The following is a 24588-nucleotide window of genomic DNA, read 5'->3' as shown; positions in this document are numbered from 1 at the left end:
GATTGTCTCGGATCTTGATCGTGTATTTATGAGCCACTTTTGGATTGAGTTTTTTGATATGATTTGGGCTTCATAGAGGACGTCTCGAGCATGGATACACTTTAGGGGTATCTTTACTCTTGTTTTAGTGTTTAATTCTTAAAAAAAAATAAGATTTTTGTATCTCGAGTTCGAACGCGGGTGGAGTGTGTTCAAACGCGCTTGTAAACACCTGCATCATATTCGCACATCCAGAGAGTGTGAATTGTGCATTCGAATGCGTTTGTGAACGCGCTTGTGAACGCCTGCATCACGTTCGCACATCTAGAGAGTGTGAATTATGTGTTCGAATGTGTTTGTGAATGCCTGCGTTCGAACGTGTCTGTGAATGCCTGTATCGCGTTCGCAAATCCAAAAAAGTGAGAATAATTGTGTTCGAACACGATCGGGCGCGTTCGAACGCGGTCGGCGAAAATGCTAGTAGGGTTAATTTTGAATTGTTGGTTAGCCTCTAAAGGTGTGGATGGCAACCATTGAAGGGATTATTGATTGATGAATTGAGTTTTTGCCTTGCCTCCTTCGTCTTCTTCATTTCCGTTCTCTCGATCCCTGGCGACGCCGCTTCTAACCTCTCTCGACCGGCCAATCACCCTAGTCCCTTTGGGTTGGCCCTCTCCTCCCTCTTCTTCCAATCTATCCAACACTTGCCCTAACCCTTCCATTAACCATAACCCTCCCACCACCACTTTTCATCAGTGCCACCCCATTAACGCCGGTCCACCACCAACCACCATCATCTAGGATCTCGTGCCTCCATCCACGGATCCTGATCAGACCCCTTGATGTTTGTCCACTAATCAGATGATATCTTGAGATCCCTACATCCGATTCGCTTGAAATTTGATTTTCTAGAAAGCTCTTTTCCGGGGCTACATCATACCAAAATCTCAAGTTGATCTGACGGCGGCATCTTTCAAGATCTATTTCTAAAGTTTCGTGCCAGATTCATTCCAAATATGAAAATCGGAAGAAATCGAACCTTAGCCAAAAGGGGGAGATCGTATCATTTTTCACATGTTAGGGGACTCGATTGAACTTAAGTTTAGCCTACCATCCACAGACGGACGGCCAAACCGAGGTGATCAATCAAGGCATTAAGCAGTACTTGAGGTGCTTTGTTAGAGAGATGCTGAGACGATGGTTGGAGTTCTTATCATGGGCAGAGTGGTCTTACAACACTGCCCACCACAGTAGTATTGGCATGACTCCATTCGAGGTGGTATATGGGTGCACGACTTCGACATTATGTGCTTATGGTCTAGTGGCATATGTAGATCAGATAGAGGTAGACTTAGCTTTGATGGATAGAGACACCACATTGAGGAGATTGCGTGCCCATCTTAAACTTGCTCAAAATCACATGAAGCAAGTTTATGATTGCAGCCATCGAGAGCAGGAGTTCAACATCGGCAGTTAGGTGTTCGTGAGGGTGCAACTGTATCAACAAGTGACCTTGCGTCCAATGCAAAACCAGAAGTTAGCACATCTCTACTTCGGTCCGTTTCAGGTGTTAGAGCGTATTGGTCCGGTTGCGTATCATTTATGCTACATGAGGGGTCGAGAGTGCATCATGTCTTTCATATTTCATTACTAAGGTAGTGGATTGGAGATCATGAGGTCGTTGAATCAGTTCTACTAGAGCCATTGGAGGAGACAAAGATCATAAAGCTAGTTTGTGTATTTGCTAGGCGCCGACGACGTCATGGTACCAGATTAGAGATGGAGATTCTAGTTGAGTGGCTTGGCAAGCCATCCGACGAGGTGACATGGGAGTTGGAGATGAACATCTTGGAGCGTTTCCCTGTCTTTACACTTTGAGGATAAGGTGAGGGGAAGCGTGGTGTGCTGATACATCTTATCAGAGTCTTTTCTTATTGCATTAATTATTTATTTTCATTAAAATAAATTTTCTATAGGTTTCGAACGCCTTTGCGAACGCCTGGATCAAGTTCACAAAAATAGAGAATACGAAATACACGTTCGAACGTCTGCATCAGGTTCGCATCGACAGAGAACGCCTTTTGTGTGTACGAACACGGTCAGGCGCGTTCGAACGCGATCGGTGGGAGTCCACTAGAATTAGGGTTAATAATTATTATTTTGGCTTGTTGGCTAGCCTCTATAAAGGTGTGGATGGTAGCCAAATTTATTATGCTTATGGAATATTAGTTTCTTGCCTCTCTATTCTCTCTCTAATCTTTCTACCCTAGTCTCCCTTCTCCTTCTTCAGTAACCTACCATCTCTACCATTCGCAAGGTCTCTCCTATCTTCTAATCTCACTCGTCTGTTGAGTCCTTCCTTTTCCTTGGGATCTCGACCACTTCTTCCCCTTCATTTTTATCCCTTAAACAACATCAACCAGCCACCCTCATCTCCATTATCATCCATAACCCTAACATCCACTCCACCCGTCACCACCACCATCATCCGCACTATATCGTATTCTCGTCCTAGTTACAGTTTGAATCTGTGAAGGGCGTAAATACAAAAATCGTATATCAGGGAGTTAAGGATCAATCCCACTTATTTTCATAATTTTATGACTATAGGACAATATTTGGTGAATATTTTCCCTCGGTTGCACGGACTGCTTCCTACAATAAATCCAGATCTTGAAGGAATCATTCCGTAACCTATCAATATATTTTAAGTGGATACTTGAACTCATACCGCATATGAAATTATTGTCCAACATATAAATTTGATATAGACATGTTATGCTTAATCTTTATTTTTGTAGTGCCAAAGTTGAAAATAAATTCATCATTAAAGTCTTCCAAAATTTTCTCAAAGTGTGTCTTAGCTGGATTTAGTATTCATATAAGCCCATGTTGAACTCCCTCTAATCTATAAGTCTAGTTAATAGACCCAAAGGTGCAAAGTCTACAACCAATGCTTCACAAACAGTGCCTTTACTGCGCCATAATCATCAACAATATTTTTTCTAGGAACATAAGTATTAGTGGACTATGTATGTTACGAACCAGCTAGAACAATCCGGATGTAAGAAAATTACAAAAATTTAGGTAGTGGTAGCCTCATGAGAGAGGGTTCTAATGGCAAACATTTCACTTCAATTGGATGTCTGGATGAAAAGATATAATTAAAATAGTGAACAAATGTTAGAACTTGGTAGAACAGTAAATATCCGATGTTCCGGCGGTTATCGGAGGGTTGGTGGACAGCCAAGAGTGGTGGTGGACAGCCCGTATAGTAGGGTGGCTGATGGAAGAAGGTGGTGACTAGGGTTTGGGTGCTTGGAAGGGTTCTACGGCTACAATCTACTCCTATGAAGATAAAGATGATCTAATGGCTACGATAAAAATAGTAAATACGATAATAAGAAAATAATTAAACTCAATTAATTCTTAATGCTTGAATACTTGGTTGAAAAAACTAAGAAGCCTAGACCTTCTATATATAGAGGTCATGTACAATGAGTCCTACTCGAACTTAGCCCTAAAGACTTATATGAATCAAACTAGGACTTGCCTTAGAGGCTTACATGACTTAATTGAACTTATCTTAGTGGCTTATATGACTTAATTGAACTTGCCTTAGTAGTTTATATGACTTAACTAGAATTGCCTTAAGTCCAATGTCCTCATGATGAGATTCGATCTGACCTAATTCGCATTAATCCACCACGCTTTCGACACCTTGTCCTCAAGGTGACTAATCCCCGACATCCTCGTACTCATCAAGCTGATCATGCAAATCACTGGACTCAAGTTCATCCTCTTCGTGGCCGCTTAAGAACATAGCATGGGCTGGCTAGAGCTTGCATTTATGACCGGAGGTAAATCAACCATTATAATAAAAAAATAGGCCTTTCCTTCTACGCTCCTCCAAGTCATTAGGTAGAAAGCAGTGCGAGATCTACTATCAGTTGGGCTGAGCTGTCTGTGCACGTTGAGTTGAGGTAGATGTAGTCTCTAGTGGGCCATGTGCTTGGGTCGTCTTTCTTCTCTCCTCCTTGCAGTTCTGGTTCAATTGATCCAACTTGGACTCCATCAGAATAGCTAAGAAAGAGGCCTCATCAGAAGTAGCGGGCCTCAAAATCTTGACCTCAGCTTGAATGGTAGGCCTAAGCCCACTAATGAAAGTACTCTTTAGCACTGAGTCAGACCAATTAGTGACCCGGTTGTAGATTCGCTCAAACTCCTCCCGATAAGCTCAAACTATTATTGACTGAGTCAGCTTAGTCAACATGGCCTAAAAGTCCTCGTACTGGGTCGGACTGAACTGAGCACAAATCTCATCCACAAAGTCCTACTAAGACTTGAATGGTCGAGTCCGCCCAGCCTACTAGTACCACCTAACTATCACACCCTCCAAGTGGAATGATGCTAGTTGGACCTTCTGGTGGTCGGGTGTGTCATGGTACGTGAAAAACTACTCCACTAGATAGGTCCAGTCCATCGGAACTCCTCTAAAGAATTTTGGGAAATCAAGCTTGACGGTCTGAGCTTGGATCCCAAACTATGGCCTGTCATCGCAGGCCAAGTAACCTCATGGTTGAGGCTGGTCATATGGGTCATAGGCCCACAGGTCCAGCCTCATGTCGTGCTCAGGCCGCATGCGAGTTCGGCTCAGTCTGATGGCGCGGTTCCCCCTGGTCATTCCATATTACGGACAAGATCTGGACCGATCTGGATGTAAGAAAATTATGAAAATTTATGTGGTGGTAGCCTCACGAGATAGGGTTCTAATGGATTTCATTTCATGTCAATCGGATTTTTAGATGGAAAGATATATTTAAAATCATGGAGTAAGATCAGAACATGACAGAATGGTAAATATCTGACGTTGCGGCGGTCGTCGGAGGTTGGCGGGCAGCCAAGGGTGGTGGTAGACGGCCGTATGGTAGGGTGGCTGCTGGAGGTGATGGTAGCTATGGGTTGGAGGTAGAATTGGGGTTTCTAACTTAGATATACTCCTAGGAAAATAAAGACAATCTAACGGCTACAATAAAATAATAAATGTAGTAATAAGAAAATAACTAAACTTAATTAATTTCAATACTTGGATATACTTAGATTATTGGATACATAAAGCCAGCCCATCTATATATAGAGGTTAGGTATAATGAGTCATACTTGGACTTAGCCCTAAAGGCTTATACGACTCGAATTAGAACTTGTCTTAGAGGCTTACATGAGTTAATTGAACTTGCCTTAGAGGCTTATATGACTTAATTGAACTTGCCTTAGAGGCTTACATGACTTAATTGAACTTACCTTAGTGGCTTACATGATTTAACTAGACTTGCCTTAAGTGCTTACATAAGAGATAAATATGACCTATAAACATGACTTAGCTAAATCACCCTTCCTTATCTTTCTCGGAATGTTTCTTAGTTCTGCCATAAATAAAATCCTAATATGGAGAAATCTTGAAGAACGTCTTCGATCTTCTCCAAGTGGTTTTATAATATTTGGTTGATTGATGAATATCTGTAGAATATTTTCCTAAAACTGCGTAGAAGTTAACTAAACTGAACTTAGCTAATTAAATAAATTCTAATCTACTTAGATTCTAACTAAACTACATAAGCAAAATAAATAAGATAACTAGACTCGATCTATCAAGCCTAATGTCCCTATGATGTGATCCGATTTGACCCAGATCGTATCATTCCACTAATCATCCTCAGGCTCGTACTCATACATACTCATGCTTGGGGTCATATACATAGGTCCCAAACTGGTTTGCACGAGATGGTTGAACTAGTTTGCAAAATTCTGGCTTGCCTTAGAAATCATGCACTTCATCACCATCATGCAAATAACCTAACCCTAACCCTAAGGCTGAATTTAGAATTCGGCCTAGAGGCACCGCCATAGGTTGCATGGGGAATAGCGGCGGTTGAGTTCAGTCGTGGGTCGCCGATAGTCAGCCCCTGGCTGGTCCTTGCCATGGCGCGCCTCCAATAGTCCCTGTCAGTCCTGGTGGTTGCGGCTAGTACCCATGGCCCCACTATAGTGGAGCTATGGTGGTGGGACAAACGGTGGGCGGCGCTCTAGCGAGGTAGGGCTCAAGGAAGGCTGTAGTATAGAAAGGCATCGCGCCCCACCGTCCGACACTCGCTGGTGGATGCGGAGTCCACCACAGGCTTATAGTTGCCGCGTGGAGACTGATCGTGTCCTCTTGTGGTCGCAGGAACGGCAGCCCTAAGGCCACGTGACTAAGGTTCGCTAAAGTGGAGAGAACCGCCTCGGGTGGTCTAGTGGTAGTCTCTTGTGGTTGTCGCTGGCCTGGCTCGATTTTAGGGGCCCTGTGGATGGGACTAGACGTAGTGGTTTGGGCTAGTGGGGGCTGGATGACCGCTAGTGGAAAGCTGAGGTTTTCGACCTTAGTTTGCACCGTTTGCGAGGAAGACGACCTTGGCCCTTGCGCTGGCGACATCTCCGATGTGATAGCGGTGGCAGTGAGTGTCTACGTGGTGGAGGGGCCTGCACCACGGCTGAAGGAGGGGTCGAGGTCGCGGTTTGGGCCAACTCATCTCCTCCCTCACGGGTTGGAGTGGATGGCTGTGGCTGATCGGTTTCCACCATGGCCGGCGGTGCTGGCGATGCGAGATGGCAATTGTGGCCTAGGAGAACAGTCGTAGAGGCTTGGATTACCTTTTCGATCCTCTCGGAGCTCTTCGTGGCTCTTTTCGATGATTCTCGCAACGAGTCCGTGGACTCTACTCATGCCTTTGCCCACGCCAATGGCTCTTCGCCGGTGGTCGCTGGAGATGGCGATGGCGCTGGGGAAACACCTATAGGAACATAGATGAATTCCTAATCCTTCATGGTTGCTCCTTCTGCGTTAGTTTTGGATCGCATGTTAACCATTGTCCAAGGAACGTCGGCTTAATACCAATATTATGAAGCAGATTTAGAACGATCCGAATGAGAAAATTATGAAAATTTAGGTGGTGATAGCCTCAGGAGATAGGATTCTAATAGCTCTAGTTTCACATCAATCAGATCTCTAAATAAAAAGATATAATTAAAAAAGTGAAGAAAGGTTAGAAGGGGTTGAACGGTAAATATTCGACATTACGGCAGTCGTTAGAGGTTGGCGGACAGCCAAGGGTGGTGGTGGATGGCTGTATAGTAAGGTGGCTAGTGGAGAAAGGTGGTGGCTGTTTGTGTGCTTGGAAATATTCTACGGTTACGATCTACTCCTATAAAGATAAACATAATCTAATGGCTACTATAAAAATGGTAAATATAATAATAAAAAAATAACTAAACTCAATTAATTCTCAATGTTTGGATGCTTGGATGAATAAACTAAGAAGCATAACCCCTCTATATATAGATCTTGAGTACAATTAGTCATACTCAGACTTAGCCCTAAAGACTTGTATAACTTGAACTAGAACTTGCCTTAGAGGCTTACATACCTTAATTGAACTTGTCTTCTGGCTTACATGACTTAATTAAACTTGTCTTAGTGACTTACATGACTTAACTAGACTTGCCTTAAAAGCTTACATAAGCATGAATCAATTAAAAGATAAATAGTCTCAATCTATCGAGTCTAATATCCTCATGATGCGTTCCGATCTGACCCGGTTCGCATCAACGTACATTCTAATAGTTGAAACAAATAATGTGAGCAACATGTCCCTTTTCCTCCATATCAATTCTAAGGAAAAAAAAGAAGAAATAGGATGCAAATTTATTTTACTTTACCTATAAGGTTTGCATCATCAAAATATATAAATATGTATTGTCAAATTAAACTATGCATTGGTTGAAAAGTGTGCATTACTTACTATAATTTCTCATGCAGAAAGATAAAAATGTGCATTGTCATAATAAAATATGTGCATCATCTACCTCTCATAAATGTGCATTACAAAAAACAATAAAAAAAAATGGTTGATTACCTTAAAGATGACTTAAAGATTCTCCTTACAAATATGCGTAGCATAAGACATGAAGTAGAGCATAGAAAAAACATGAATTTCTTTGTTATTTTGAATATCGACAAATGAGTTGAATATATCAATTGGGTAAATGTATCTCATTTCAAGATCAAACTCATTAGGATTATTTGTATCACAAAATAAATATGTGCTTTAAATTGCTTATACTTTGTTCCTTAGTAATTTGCAACATCTTACAATTTCATTTCCATCATAATGGATGATAATATTCACCATAGCTATTGATTGAGAAAAGTTTACATGATAACGGAGGAGAAAAAAGAGTTTAGAAGAGGTTAGGTATGATAGATTTTAGATAATTAGGACTATGCTTACCCATGATGAAGGTTAGAGTTGATATAATAATGGAAGAGATGGGTGAGAGGAAAGATACATATGTAATTCTAATATTTGTTAGGGGTAAAATCATAAAAGGATCTCATTGTTGCCTATCAAATAAATTTAGACTCAAAGTTACAAATAAGTAAAAAGAATTGTAATAAAGGTTTTGGCTAACACAACATGACCTGATAATTCTTGTGGTAAATACTAGGATCTTTTTCATTCTTTTTTGCTCGTAAAAGGAATTTAAATTGAGTAAGTTTAGTAAGAATATAAATCTTAATATATATACATATAGTGGTCCAATTGCATCCGACATGTTGTAGGCAGTGGTACAAGATTGGTGGTTGGCATTAGGTATTTGTGGAACGAGGTTGGCACAAAGCTTATCCAAGGAAAATAGTAGTTTTGTCTTGCTCTTCAATGGCGACCTCACGGCAATAATTCTCGGTTCTCCGTTCTTTTATTTTGGTCTTATTTGTTTTGAGTTCATGAATTTTTCTTGAACTAGTTCAGAAATTTCTAAACTAATTAAGTAATTAAATATATTTTTATATCTAATTAAATTTATTTCTTAAGAACTTAAAAATAAAAATTAAGAGATTAACTAATTGAATTCGAGGTTTAGCCTCTCAAACCAATTAAAACTCAAGCTGAGTGTCTCGACAACATCGTACTCCTATCCTTAGATAATATCTACCCAAACGAGCTTCATCATTTATGCCCTATCATGCAATTCCACATATCCAACATCGTTCAGTAATTTCTATACAAACTATTCAAAGCACTCACAGTAAGGAGGAATTTAAACTTATATCATCAAGCGTCCTCGTTTGTTGATAGTATATAAAAAATGTAAGAAAAATTGATCAAAAACATCTCGCATTTTGATTCCATTGAGCCCTGCGTTATGAGTTTAATCCTTAAAGACACCTTAAATTAAATTTAACTTGACAACAACTAACGGGATGAAGAATATTTCATTAATTTCAAAAAAAAATTAAATACCTACACTACCCTTCATTTAGTCTTCTTCTCTCTAACTTAGGTGCAAATATGACCACCTCCATGGCACGCAAGTAAGCAAAGCTATTATTTGTTCAAACCAAGCCAGGCACAACAGGTCAGCCATGGCCAATCGTATTGGGCTCATCCTTTTTCTTTTTCATTTTTTGAATTGATAGTGAGGGCACTTTGGTCATTTTACATCTATGGTTAAGTTAGCTCGTGTATATAATTATTTTCAGTTAAAAAAATTAATATTTGGATTTTTTTGAGGATTAAACTAATAATGCAGTGGCTAAATGATAAATATTAATAAAGTAGAATATAAACTATAATAAAAATAAAAGGCAGTGTTTTTAATTAATTTTCTAAAATAAAGACTACTTTTGTCTATTAACCTAAGTTTTTATAATAGGCTATGAGTTAATATAATATCAAAACAGAACATGAGATCTTGAGTTCCGACATTTTTCTCTAACCGCTTAAATTTTTATTGTTGTTGGTAAGTTAACAATTGGAGTATAATATGCCAAGTTTATCGTAGGCCATCTTTTGTTACAGCTATAAAAGAATCCACAGCCCTAGACTAAATTCTAAGTGAAAGGCCTGAGAGTGGTGGAGATGAGGAAGAGAGAGGTAAGCTATGCTTCCGTCTTGTCTTTAGCTCTCCTAATGTTTATGAGTGCATGTCTGGTTCCAATCATTGGTAGTGAGGCAATAGTAAGAGCATCAAAATGCAATGGAACCATAGGAGAGTGTGAATCCGAGGATGAGTTCTTGATGGACTCGGAGATGCACCGCAGAGTCCTAGCTCAATCTGATTTCATAACCTCCAAAGCGATCGGTCAAGCAGACCGGTCGATCTGCAATTCCGGCGCCGGAAACCGTTACACTAGTAATTGCCTCCCTCCGCCGTCTAACCAGGATGCTTCTGACCGTAAGTGCGGCCAACATTATCGTACTTGTACGAGTCCATGAGATTGATCCATTGATTAATCTTTACATCATCTATGCTCTTCTGGCGCAACCTCTCTCTAGCTCTCTCTCTCTCTCAAGTTTCTTCTTCTTCCTTTTTTCGTTCTTATTTCGTTGTATTGCTTACTTCCTTTAATTCCATTAAGAAAATGCCAAGTATGTGCTATTAGCCTTTGTAATTTTTGTTTTGTTTACTTTCCTCGTTTGCTATCTTTAAAAGACATGCCAAATTATCCTTTAAGTAAATTTTACAATCAAAATAGGTTAATAAGGGAATAAATCCTCCATTGACGAAGAACTTATACGTGCGTGCTCGATGAAGGGGAACGAAACCTCTGCGAGTCCATTCCATTGATGTGTTTGATTTTAATTTTTTTAAATGTCAGATGCTAATGCATCTGTAAAATGGGGATGTGAAGTATTTCCTTTACAGTGCGTCAAGAAACCAATAGAGCGAGCCATAAACTGATCAACTTGCTAAAGCAATTAACACTGATTGTTGCAGGCCTTCTGTACTTACAAGAATGTGTCAAAATAAATCAACATCTTTCTCAACACGACCATCAAGCTTTGACTTATTCTTAAATATCCATCCTTTTTTAGAGAAATGGGAACCTAATAATTGTCAATTAAACTGATGTCGTTAGGATTTAAATATGGGTGCACTTATTTCACATGAGCCCCTTAACCATCTAGACATTATTCCATTGGCTTCTCTAATATCCATTTACATGTAACTAGGGCGAATCCTTAAGATCGTCATGAGTAATATAAAAAATCACTAAGAATCCTAAGAGTCATATAGGTATCAACAGATTATAAGTTGCACTAATTACGAGTTCTGGCATGCCTATTTCCCTTGCAACATCTTCATCTTAAAAGTTTCATAAAAACTTTACCTGTTTACAGTTTCCAAGCTGGATTAATGCTAGCATTATTATGTTTGATTTTGTACATCAGAAAGTCGCAAAACAAGGGGTTTACTGCTTCCTTTCCAGTTGCATGCGCTAGCTAATCGCTTTGGTGAGGTTGATGTATGCTTATAAAGTTGTTCAAATAAAGGACCAAAGTGCTGCTGAAAGATTGCAAACCCCCCCAACAATAATTGCACTCTCTATATGTAGATGGTCCTAAGTGTTTTGTTACCCTACTGCTTGTACTCTTGACTTAACTGCATAATTCTCCTAGCCGCTTCTCTTGGCACCAACTGGTCTAGTCTCGTGTAGGAACCCGATTCCAGATAACCTTCCAAACAAAGGCCTTAAACTCTAGGGTCAGTAGAGGTCCTCCATTGTTTGGCTGACCCACTCAATTCCAGGGCCTAGGTCGCTGCAGGTAATTATAGAAAGCTTTGGTTTTGGCTTCACCACTACACCTAGGCGTCATCCGCTCCAGCACCACCAATGCATTTGTGTGCCAAGTCTCTATTAAATCCACCCAGAATCTTTTGCATGTCCCACTTCCAGTCACAGACGAGATCTGCCACTACTCAGACCCACTAATACTCGGCCCACTACTCCCAACCCCACCATGATGCACCGCCAACTCTGAGGAAGAGGACGACGAGCACTATATTTCCACCAACCCATCAATGCTAAAGTCGATAGTACTGGAGAAGATGCTACTTGGCAAAGGGAAGACATCCACCAACACGTGAAGAACCCAAATATTGGCTCAGATGGTGAGCATGAGCAGGTGTAGATCGGACGTGGTCGATGAGGTTCCACCTCTCACCCTTTCTGATGTCTGCCTTCAAAGCCATGGGTGCAACGACCATCAGCATCTGAAGATGGAGTTCATCACCCCGGTTGGGTTTTGCCACGACGAGAGCTCGATCCATGGACATGGGTGGTAGACGGAAGGGGGGAAAATTTATATTTTACAAATTTTATAAGAGTTACTCGAGCAATTGGTTAATTAACTACTAAAATTTAAGCAATGGGTTTCATGAATATACCTCAAAAGTCACAAATCAGGTGTTGGGTGCTAAACAAATTTTATTTTGATAGAACCCACGTAGTTTCTACGTGATATAGTAGTCAATATTTCTATATAATATATAATAGAAAATCTTAAAATGTTCACAATAAACCTAAACAAAAAGAAGACAAACAAATCGCATCGCTTGTGCTGAAAATATGAGGCACCACTCAAAGATGCACTGACCCTGTGTCAATGAGTATCACTAGGTCTACAACCTCTATCTCTCAATCATAGTTTAATCACTACACCAAAATAGGCTTTTCCTGGCATTTTCATATGCAGCAACAAATTGTTTAAAAGCTAGTTAAAAGTTTTACCGGCATATACACAAACTCTATGTAACCCTAGCCGGTAAAGATTTTTGCTAGCGTTTAATTGTCAACGCTAGGCAAAAGCTCTTTTCTAGTGCTTTATATGCGCCAATGGTAAAATATGTTCTAGCAGTTAAGTGCCACAATAAATATGTTAGCCAATATCAATAATCACCGATAGAAATAATTTAGCCAACAATTATAAAAGCTAGTTAATATTTTTACTACCGATTAATTAAATCAGTTTAAGTTGGATGGTCAACATTTATAAATGCCAATTAGTTATACACCAAACAAAATATATACCAGCATTTACAAAACATCGGAAGCATAACTTTAAACAATAGATTTATATGGTGCAAAAGGTTTATACTTCAACATTTAAATATGCTGGCAAATATTATTGTCCGATGTTTATTAAATGCTAGCAAAATTGTTTTTCACGTCATGTTTATATGCCGCAGAAGGTTTATGTCCCGACTTGTAGAAATGTCAAAATATGTTGCTTGGCCAGAGTATAAACACAAGAAAACTTTTAAAACTTTTTTAAATTATAAAAATAAAGATATCCGTGGGATAAACAAATAATACTTCAAATAACTTGCTAGATCAAGAAAATATCTCAAATAATGGCAAAATAACTAGTCAATCTTTTCATTATAATTTCGACAATTCAATAAAATATAACAAACTTTGTCTATCTTCAAAATAATACATACATGTCTAATACAAAAACAAAATGTATCCCCTTAACTAGTCAATATTTCATAATTATAAGTTTCATTGTAAATAGAAATATAACAAAGTTGTCTTCACAAAAAAGACATATATAATACATAATAGAAAACCATAAGCTTGAGATCTTGGATATTACTTTGTTTCATTTACTCGCTTGTTTAATATGTAGAAAATATATAACATATAATCAATCGCAAATTTACAAATAAAAAAATTTATACAATTAAAGGATACGTGAAATAAGTGACTATCGCATACTAGATATGATGGCCAAGCAATTGTTTGTCGTGCAGCATCACCCATTTTTTTAAGGTTCTATAATGCGAATTAAGTTCTCATTGGCCATTATTGCCACTTCAACATGGACCTTCTAAAATTTTTGTCCTAACATTTATCCACCTATAATTGTATATGAGTCCTTGCTAAATAAAATTTCTTTTGCTACTAGATTATTAGGTTTTCCAAAAGATAACTAGTGTACTTCTCTTCCACCCTATAACAAAATTGACATATACTACACTCATGAATAAATTGAAGATCATAGATAATATAAATGAAATATCATACATATAAGAGAAAAAGAAGTTTACATAATAGCTTACTTTCTTGAGTTGTCATGTTGAACCCTCTTCCTTTTTTATAGACGAAACTGTAGTACAATGTATTGTCAGCCAATTTAAAAAAAATTATAACAATTTATTAAAAATAAGTATATAAGATATTAGATATTACTTGATTTGAAGAAATTGTATGACTAGATGAGGAAGAATATGCATGCTCCTCGTTAGGTTCATTAGAATTGTGATGTTCAACACCAACTACATTTGGTTCATTTAGTTCATCAAATTTTTTTTTGAGAAATATCCTATCTTTAAAAGGAATATGTCATAATTTTACAACTCATTCTTTTGAGTAAACAATATATGTAAAGTAAAAAGCTTGTATCTCATCATCAAATTCAATAGGTATATTATTGGTTTGGTCAATATCAACAAGCCGCTTCATTAATGCTTTTATTTTAGCCAACTCACATTCAAGAAATTAAACCGTTTCTCGTAGTGCATGATTTTCTTCTATAGCTTTTCTACAAATATATAAAGGTGAAGGTACATCTCATGTTATATCTTTTTAAAAGTTGAGCTCCAAACCTAGTCCGCGAACATGACTACCTCTTTCTACACAGATACTTGAGATTATGATATCTCTTTTTTCACACCTTATGGTTGGCTAGAAGCTATTTTTTCTATCTCTAGCTAAGAATATATACAAATTTTACGGAAAATTCATTTTTCATCACCTAAACTATTACAAATTTCCACAATGACCCCTAAACTTTTTTTTTTATACATACTGACTCCTTTAACTATCAGAAATATTCCAATTGATACCTTCTATTATGATTCATTTACCCATTTCCATCCATGAATTGTCATGTGCTAATCACGTGATAACTAAATGGCCAGAATACCCTTATATGCATGTGACAACTTAAAATAATTTTTTATAATGACCAAAATACCCTTAGAGAATACCATCGATCTCTTCCTTCTCTTAGAGAATATCCTTATCTACTACTCCTCATTTTCCTTCTCCTCCCTCACTGTTTCCTTCGGCGTCGGCCACTGTGCGTCCCTTGTCTTGCTCCTCCTCCGCGTCTTTCCCTCGCCTCTCCTCTTTCTATTACTATCAATTCCTTCAATATCTTATAAGAATCCATAATCCACTGCCATTACTATCTAGTCCCTTCTTATTCTTGCTGCAGATCCAATAGAAAAAACCAAAATGGATATAGGCAAAACAACCTTTGTAGAGAGAAAGGTGGAATTTTCCCCCCTAAACAATCCCAAAGATTTTCCCCTAATTTTAGCCTAACCCACCTTCTTACAACTCTATATTGGGGAAGAAGAGAGAAAGGTGGAGTCATGGAGATCTAGAGAGCTATCTCGGCACGGCCAAGGAGAGAAGAGAAGGAATCTCGCACCTCGACACAGCACAATAAGGTGGAGCACATATGCAAGTGCGGAAGATGGCATCACCATCGCCCATCGCCTCGACGTTGTTGGTCCTCTCTAAGCCCATCATTGCCCTCCTCTCTCTCTATCTCTCCAAATGCCTCAGGTTTGGGTAGGAAGACAATGAGGGGGAGGAAGATTTTAGAAACAGTTAGAAGGATAAATGGAGATTAGAGGTAATAAAGCAATTAAAAAAATATTTAATATTAGCTAAGCTAGTTAACTATTTAGTCATTATAAATGGAGGGGTAATTTAGTCAACTCACATATTCAATAAACGACATTAGAGGGTGAGGTGTTTCTGATAATTCAGGGGTTTAGTGTGTATCGAAAAATGTTTAGGGAGTCATTGTACAAATCGATGATAGTTCAGGGGGTGAGAAGGAAATTATCCCTAAATTTTATTTAGTACTTGATGTTAAATAAAGAAATGAAGAAAATAAATAGCATATAAAAGAGATCAATATTAACATCTAAGGAGGAAGGAAAATTAGTGGCTCTTAATTTTTTTAGCGCAATCTGTACTCAAAGGTTCCATCCTTATAAAATATGGTTAATCTTGTAAATCATAACTCTCGTTATATATTCACTTTTTCACTTTCGCTGTTTTTAACATAGTATTATAAGTCATAAGAGAAATGCGGAAGTAATATATTAAATAAAAATGATTAAATAACAGTTCACCTCATAACGGATACAAGCAAAGCTTTTTGAGCCAACAGTATGGGTAGTAGTTTATTTTACATGAATCATCTTGTTCTTCTCACAACATGCCTATATTTGTTAAATCACAAGTTTAATACAACATTTAAAATTAGCTAAGTAAGGTTGCAAAAAAATTAAAAGAGTATTACCTTTTTTTCTTCACTATTCCAATAATTGACTAGGCTTATCCATTGTTGTGGAATGGCTCTAGGATCACAATCAGCAAGTCAGTTTTCATTATTATTATGAGAATCAAAATGTTGTCTTTTTAGTTCACCTTTAAATCCTTTCACTTCTTTAATTCCAAGATCATTTATAACCCATGTTTTTTTTTTGTTTCATCAATATCATACTTTGATCGTAAAAAATCATTAATCATATATAAGTATATGAAAATAAATAACTTGAAGATGATAAAACATTATATATAACAAATACCTTAACTATGTCCCACATTCTCTCTTTTTAACCCAATGACATTAACCTCCATTCTTTAAATATTAACGGAACATCATTGCCATTTCTTAAAAATTGTACAAAGAAGCGAGTAAACTTTGATCCACTTAATTTATGTGGTTAATTATATTTATTAAATTGCATTTTCATCAACTGATCCTGCCCTTCTCTCAAAGACCAAATTTGTAGCATCCGATTTGGACTTTTGCCATGTCTAGTACTCTTGTTGACATTCTTATCTAGAAAGTAATAAATATATTAAATTAATCAACTATGTTTTAGAGTTTAAACAATAATACTTTCATAAGAAGAAAGGTAAATAAAGGATCTGTGTTCGCTGTAGATTGTGGATCATAAGGTGTTTGCTTGTCATTATAATTATTTGGTGCATAGCTTTTTACATTAGTAAGATTATTTAGAGGTATACATCTAGAGGTAAATTGATACTTCCACTTGCCATAACATGCAAAGTACTTTTTCTCATTTTGACTTCCAGTTGGCTTATTTTGCCAGCTATATTGGCTGAGATGTTTGTAATATAAGGTGAACTGATCGTGTGCTTATTTGCCTAAGTTGAGGTGTATTACTTGAGCCAAATGTATTATTAGTATTTTTTTTATTGAATATTTAATTGCTGCATTATAGATGCAACTTTTTTGCAAAAAATATATTTAGTTATAAAAAGAGATTACTTCAACGTATAAAACCAAATAAGATGACAACGATGCATAAAATTGAGCTGCACAATAATAACCTATGTTAGTAACTACCAAAAGCAACAGCAGTACTGCACAAAATAAAATAAATTTTGATTGCAAAAAAGAAGAAAAAAAGGGTACTCATACACAGGATATATGAATCATAATACTTCTGATATCGCCAAAACATCAATTTCTTCAAACATCCAAGCTCATTTTACTACCATGTCAAATACAAAATATAGGTCAAATCACTTTGTAGGATGAGAAAAGACCTGCCTCATGTATCCTAATGGCATTGGTTCCAATCTCACATGCATTAGTACACCTTTCCTTTATATAACATAACAAAAAGGAATCGAGACACATCTGTGTAAATTTAACAAAATATACACAAGAGATGTATAAATATTTTCTGAAAATAAAGATGCAATTATAACATATTTAGTTGCATTCTATGAAACAGGTTACAGTTGAATCAGATAATTTAGTTGCATTCTATGAAACATATTTAGTTGCATTTTGTTTGGTGCAATCTGATAATATAAGCCAACTAATATAACAAATACCAGGTGGAAATCACAAGGGTTCAGAATTCATGGTGTCTTGAAAAAGAATGCATAGAGACAATAGAGGTCTTGAAGGAAAGAATACCATATTCTCCAACACATCACCTTCTACGTGAGAACTTAAAACAGGAATCAAAGGATAATTGCAACAAGAACAAAGAATCCAAATGAAGAAGTAACTTTCTCTATCTGTAAGAAGAAATTAGAACTTGGGAAGTATAGAAAACAGATGAAACTGAAAAAACTTTCTCTATCTGTAAGAAGAAATCCAAATGAACATATGGCTGAAAACATAAAAGACAATTTCTGAAACATAATACTGAAATTAAATCTGTTGTACTTTGGCAAAAATCAACTTCTGCAGTAACTTCTATTACATCTGAAATTGAAAAGATCGCTTTTGAATTCAATAGTTATCTGCAATGTAAAAAAATTACTGAAAATATTATTTGTTGTATCTAAAATGGAATTATGCAATGAAAGGAAAGATTATTGTTGAAATCACCTTTATCTCCTAGATCATCATTTTGATCATCTCCTCTTGCATTTGTCATTTCTAAAGCTATATTAATCGTTATACCAGGTATCTGTTCTTGCCTAGCTTATATTATCAAGATCATCTGTTCGATACTAGTTGTACCTCGATTACTATCAAAACCATTAGGAAAATAGACCTTCACATCATCATCGTTAATTTTTCAGACATATCAAAAATGCCAATATGCTTTAGTAGGATTTTGAATGTAGAAAACTTGTTCAGACATAATAAATGGTTCATTTTGATCAATTTGTGTTATTATTCAATAAATGTTTAAAATTGACAAGAGTGTATCCATATTCATCAGTTCCTCTGTCTTCTGAATGTACATCTACCAATCACATTTGAATAAAACAACCTTGCCGTTTCCATCATAGTCAAATTCTAAAATCTCTTTCAGAACTCCATAATATGTTACATCCCCACTTAAATAATTTTTATCTTTAGCACTAGAAAAACTTGACGTGCTAGCCGTTACAAAACTAAAACTATTGACATCTTTTATGTGAAATCTAAAACTATTGATTACAAAACTTTTGTAACTCCTTGCCATTAAAAGAGGTACTACTACCGACCACTTAATTCCCTTAGTCACATTCTCATTACCTTCAGCAACAAATTTGCCAACCTATTTATTATTCTTTAAATTTAGTGACAGAAAGAAATATGAGTTATCATGTGAATTTATGTTTCATTTGTACGTACATGGGATTTGAGCCATTATTGTTATGAATTTGCTCTATGTCTCGCCTTTGTGCATGACGATTTTGTGTTTTGATTTCATCAAGATGCTTTCTACATAAATCATGAATAATTAAACATGAAAAGTGAAAAGGAAAATGTCCAACTTACCTAAGATAAGGGTTGATAATATCATAGTTGATAGCATATATCTATGTGCTTGAGCAAAAGTAGTATAATCCAACGTGATTATTTCACCATCATCCAGAGGACAACTTTGATATGGACAATTGCTCAACTTATTATTTCTAATCGGACGATTAAATCTAGTGTGTGCACCATGTAAATAACGACTACAGAATATTAGACTTTCCTCTACTATATAACCTTTAGCTATTGAGCCCTCTGGATGCCTTCTATTATGCACGTATGATTTTAGTCATGAAAGATACTAATCCAGAAAAGTATAGTTCTAATATTCTTCATAACAAAAATGGGATAAGAGAAATTGGAGCATGCTGAAAAATATTCATACCTCTCAATTGGGTACATCCACTGATAATGCACAAGCCTACCAACTCTAGCCTCACTAGCAATATGAATAGTAAGATGTACTACCATGAATCATAAACACTAGAGGGAATATTCTTTGTAGATGGCATAATGTTAAAGCAATCTATTCTTGTAATTGTTGTATATCCTTTACATGGGGAAATTTAGAGCATAATTCTCTAAAGATATCGCGTAATTCTAATGGTGCTTAATTAACATTTTTTCGGTAAAATTTTTCTTGTAGCTAAAGGGAGTAATTGTTGTATTAAGATATGATTGTCATGAATTTTGAGACCTGATATTTTCCCTTCTTTGACACACACATGATTTAAAATATTTGATGCATAGCCATTTGGAAATTTTACTTCTTTTAACACCTTATAGAAAAACTCTTTCTCTATCCTACTCAAAGAAAAACATGCCGATGGAATATATGTTTTATTTCCTGTTGCTTTTGGATGTAGATCATGTCTTATGCCCATTTCCTTAAGGTCAAGATGAGCTTCCGTATTGTCCTTTGATCTTCCTTCCAAATTTAGAAAGGTATAAAGTATATTGTCACAGATTTTTTTTTTCAATATGCATGACATCAAGATTATAATGCAACAATAATGTTTTCCAATTAATATGGTAATTAAAAAATGCTTCTTTCTATCAATTATATTGTGGATGGACGACATCTCTTGTCCACATTTATTTCGAATTTAATTGTTTATTATGCTTTCTAAAATTATTGACTACATCTTTCACCTATTCTAGAATACCTAATCCAGAAAGTCAAATAAATTCTTTTGCATAGTTACTATTACCATCGAACGAGAATGCATCAAGTCAAAATTTATGGGCACCATCTAAGAATCTATGATGGCCCATATAACAAAATTTCCAACCGTGCTTCAAATATTTTGAACAAGTATACTTATTACAAGAAGGTCATGCAAGTCGACCTTTGGTACCGTACTGAGATAAGCACGCATAACCTAGAAAATCACTAGTTGTTCATAAAACTACATCAAGTTGTTACAAATCAGATCTAGACTGATATGTTCATAAAAAAATTATGAAATTTGTGTAGGTATCCTCGTGAGTAAGGGATCTTTTAGCTTTGGAATTACGTCATCTCAATGTCAGGGTGAAAAGATATAATTGAAATAGTAGAGAAATGTCAAAATGGGACAGGATTGGAAATATCCAATGTTGCGGCGGCCGTTAAGGGATGGTAGTCAACTGGAAGGTGGTAGTGGATGATCATAGGTGTGGGTGGCATGTGGAGAGTGATGGTGGCTAGGGTTTTAAGATATAAATAGGGTTTTCTAATTACATTTACTCTTAAGGAAATAAACGACTATGATTAAAAGGTAAATAACGATAAAAGAAATGGCTAACTTAATATTTCTCTCAACATCCAATAATTCCAAATGAACCATGATACTCATATTTATAGGAGTAGAGTCATAGCGGCTTAGGTTCATAAGCAGATTATCTACTTTAATTTAAAATTAAAGTCAATAAATAGATATAATCTACTAAACTTGACTTGACTCTCGTGGTCAGATTATAACAACCACTATATTTTCGACATCTTGTCCTCAAGGTAACTAATCCCTAACGTCCTTATATTGTAGAGTCTATCGTGCCAATCAATGGACTCAGGTTCATCCTCTTCAAACCACTTAGGAACATGACGTAGGCTAGCTGGTGCTTACATTTATGATCGGGGTGAAATAGTTATTGCAGTAAAAATACAAGCCCTAACATAAATTATGTTCCTCTAAGTCATTGGGCAAAAGCAGTGCATGATCTACTAACAGATGGGTTGAGTTGCCTGTGTAGGCTGAGCTAGGGCAAGAGTACGCTCAAGTGGGCCTTGGGTTTGAGTGGCCTTCCTCCTCTCTTCTTTGCGAATCTGGTTCAATTGATCCAACTTCAACTCCATCAGTATAGCTAGGGTGAAGGCTTCATCAGAAATTGACCTAAACCCTTAATCTTAGCTGTATGTCAGGTTTGAACCCACTGATGAAAGTACTCTTTTAGGGCCGAGTTGATACGATCTCTCATTTTGGCCAAGGCTTGATCTATTCTAATTTTCAGATCTGGACAAGATCTGACATGGAACTTTATAAATAGATCCTGAAAGATTCCGCCATCGAATTGATGTAAAATTTTGATATGTTGTAGCCCCAGAAAATATCTTTCCAACAAATTAAGTTTTAGATCAATCAAATATTGGGATCTCGAGAAATCGTTTGATTAGTGGACAGACATTGAGGAGTCTATCTTAGGATCCATGGATGGAGACACGAAATCCTTGATGATGGTGGAGGTTGGTGGACCAGCATTAGCGGGGTGGCACCGGTGGATAAGTGGTGGTGGAAGGGTTATAGGTGATAGAAGGGTTAGTGTAAAGTGATGGATAGATTGGAAGAAGGGGAGGAGTGGGCCACCTCTAAGGGTCTAAGGTGATTGGCCGGTCGAGGGAGGCTAGAAGCGGTGACGCCGGGGAATGAGAGAACGAGAGAGAAGAAGACGAAGGAGGCTAGGGCAAACTCAATTCATTCAATAATAATTCCAGGGTTGCTATCCACACCTTTAGAGGCTAACTAAATAATTCAAAAATGGCAATTATTAACCCTAAACAGCACATTTTCATCGACCATGTTCGAACGCGCCCGATCGCGTTGGAATGCACATATTTTGCACTTCTTTGGATTTGCGAACACGATGTAGGCGTTCGCAAGCGCATTCAAATGCGGAGTTCGAATGCACATTTCGCAATCTCTAGATATGCGAACCTGATGCAGGCGTTCACAAGCGCGTTCGAACGCACTCCACCCACGTTTGAATGCGACATAAAGAAAACTTATTTTTTTAGAATTAAACACTAAAATAAGAGACAAAGATATCCCTAAAGTCTATCCATCCTCGAGACGACATTGGTGAAGTCTGAATCGTATCAATCCACCACGCTTTCGCAACCTTGTCCTTAAGGTTTGAAATTAGGGAAGCGATCTTTGAACTCTTACTCAAGCTCCTCCATGATTTGATCCTCTGCATTCGTTCCCCACATATCTGAAAATAGAGGAAGAGTTGGTGCTGAAAAGGAGGCGAGCTCACTTATGTCCGGTTGGCGTGAAAGGGAATCGGCCGCTCGGTTCTCAGTCTCCTTTTTGTAGATTAGTTCGTAGTCATACCCAAGGAGTTTCGTGACCCACTGTTGCTATGTTGGGGTGTGCACACGTTGCTCCATGAAGTAGGGTAAGCTACATTGGTCTGTGCGAATAGTAAACCGTTGGCCAATCAAGTAGGGTCATCATTTGGTGACGACATGTAGAATTGCTAGCATTTTGCGCTCGTAGGTGGATAGCTGTCGCGACCGGTTTGGCAATGCCTTGCTCATATATGCCACGGGTCTGCCCTCTTGCATCAAAACTACTCCAATGCCCTCACCCGAAGCATCGCATTCCACTACAAAGGGCTTGCTAAAATCCGGTAGTGCTAGAATCGATGCAGTAGACATGGCTATCTTCAATGCTTCGAAGGCCTCTGTCATCTTGCCCATCCATTGAAACCCTCCTTTTCTAAGTAAGGAGATCAGCGGGGTAGAAATCTTGCCGTAGTTGGCAAGGAATCACCGGTAGTACCCCGTCAACCCAAGGAATTCCCTCAATTCTCGCTGATTAGTGGGAATCGTCCAATCCACCATATTCTTGATCTTACTTGGATTGGCTTCCACTTCTCTCGCTGAGATTATATGTCCCAATTACTCCACTCGTGGCTTTTCCCAAAGGCACTTGCTCATCTTGACTTTTAACTGGTTTTATCGCAAGATATTCAACACCTCACGCATATGCTGCAAGTGCTCACTCTAATTCCTGCTATACACTAGAATATCGTCAAAGAAGACGAGCACGTATCGACGCAAGAGCGGGTGGAAAAGGTCATTCATCAGCCCTTAGAAGGTGGCCGGTGCATTGGTGAGCCCAAACGGCATGACTCAGTACTCATAGTAGCCATCGTGAGTTCAGAATGCCGTTTTGTGCACATCTTCCTAGTCGATGCGGATTTAATGGTACCCCGCTCTTAAGTCAAATTTGCTGAAGTAAGTCGACCCTGTGAGTTCATCCAGCAACTCCTCAATCACCTGTATTGGATACCTGTCTTTGATGGTGATCGCATTCAAGGCTCGGTAGTCGATGCAAAATTGCCAACTCCCATATTTCTTCCGAACCAACAGCATCGGCGACGAGTAGGCACTTCTACTCGGTTGAATAATCCCTTGCTCAAGCATTTCCACCACCAATTTGCTAATCTCTTCTTTCTAGACATGTGGGTACCGATAGGGCTAAACATTTGCTGGTTCAGCCCCCAAAATGATCTGGACGCGATGGTCGTGCCGACGGGTCGGCGACAGTCCTCGGGGTTCCTCAAAAAGATCCTTGAATTGGATACCGACCCTGTGAGTTCATTCAGGGTCGGCGACCCTGTATTGGATACCGGTCTTTGATGGTGATTGCATTCAAGGCTCGGTAGTCGACGCAAAATCGCCAACTCTCATCTTTCTTCCGAACCAGCAGTGCCGGCGATGAGTAAGCACTTCTACTCGGTTGAATAATCCCTTTGCTCGAGCATTTCCACCACCAATTTGCTGATCTCTTCCTTCTGGACATGCAGGTACTGATAGGGCCAAACATTTGCTAGTTCAGCCCCCGGAATGATCTGGATGCTATGGTTGTGCCGACGGGTCGGTGGTAGTCCTCGGGGTTCCTCGAAGAGATCCTTGAATTCCTACAGCAGCTCTCTCATGTCAGCGGCTATTTCCCTTGGTGGTGGATGTTCTAGTTCAGCAATAGCCATTTGCAATAGTAGAGCTCGGTCCCCTGCACAAGGAAGACCCAAAAGTGGTTGCAATGTCGGCCCTTGCCGCGGTTGCTTTCCATCCAGTAGCACCCTTCGACCATTCCTCCGAAATGTCAGTGTGAGGTTTGAAAAATTAAATGTTATGGGCCCCAAGCTTTGAATCCATTGGGTATCCAAGACAATGTCGGCACCTCGCAAG

The 24588-nt window shown here is 38.0% G+C and overlaps 1 pseudogene; it reads right to left on the bottom strand.

Moving 5' to 3' along the window:
* Positions 1 to 18468: 18468 nt before the first annotated feature.
* LOC140797709 (uncharacterized) lies at positions 18469 to 20456 on the bottom strand (annotated as a pseudogene).
* Between the last annotated feature and the right edge of the window lie 4132 nt (positions 20457 to 24588).

This window comes from Typha latifolia, chromosome 11 (assembly GCF_019914945.1).
Source record: "Typha latifolia isolate L0001 chromosome 11, TyphaL0001v2, whole genome shotgun sequence".
NCBI classification, from domain to species: domain Eukaryota; kingdom Viridiplantae; phylum Streptophyta; class Magnoliopsida; order Poales; family Typhaceae; genus Typha; species Typha latifolia.
Note: the sequence above shows the minus strand (reverse complement) of the source record. Positions and strands in the feature narration are given on the sequence as shown.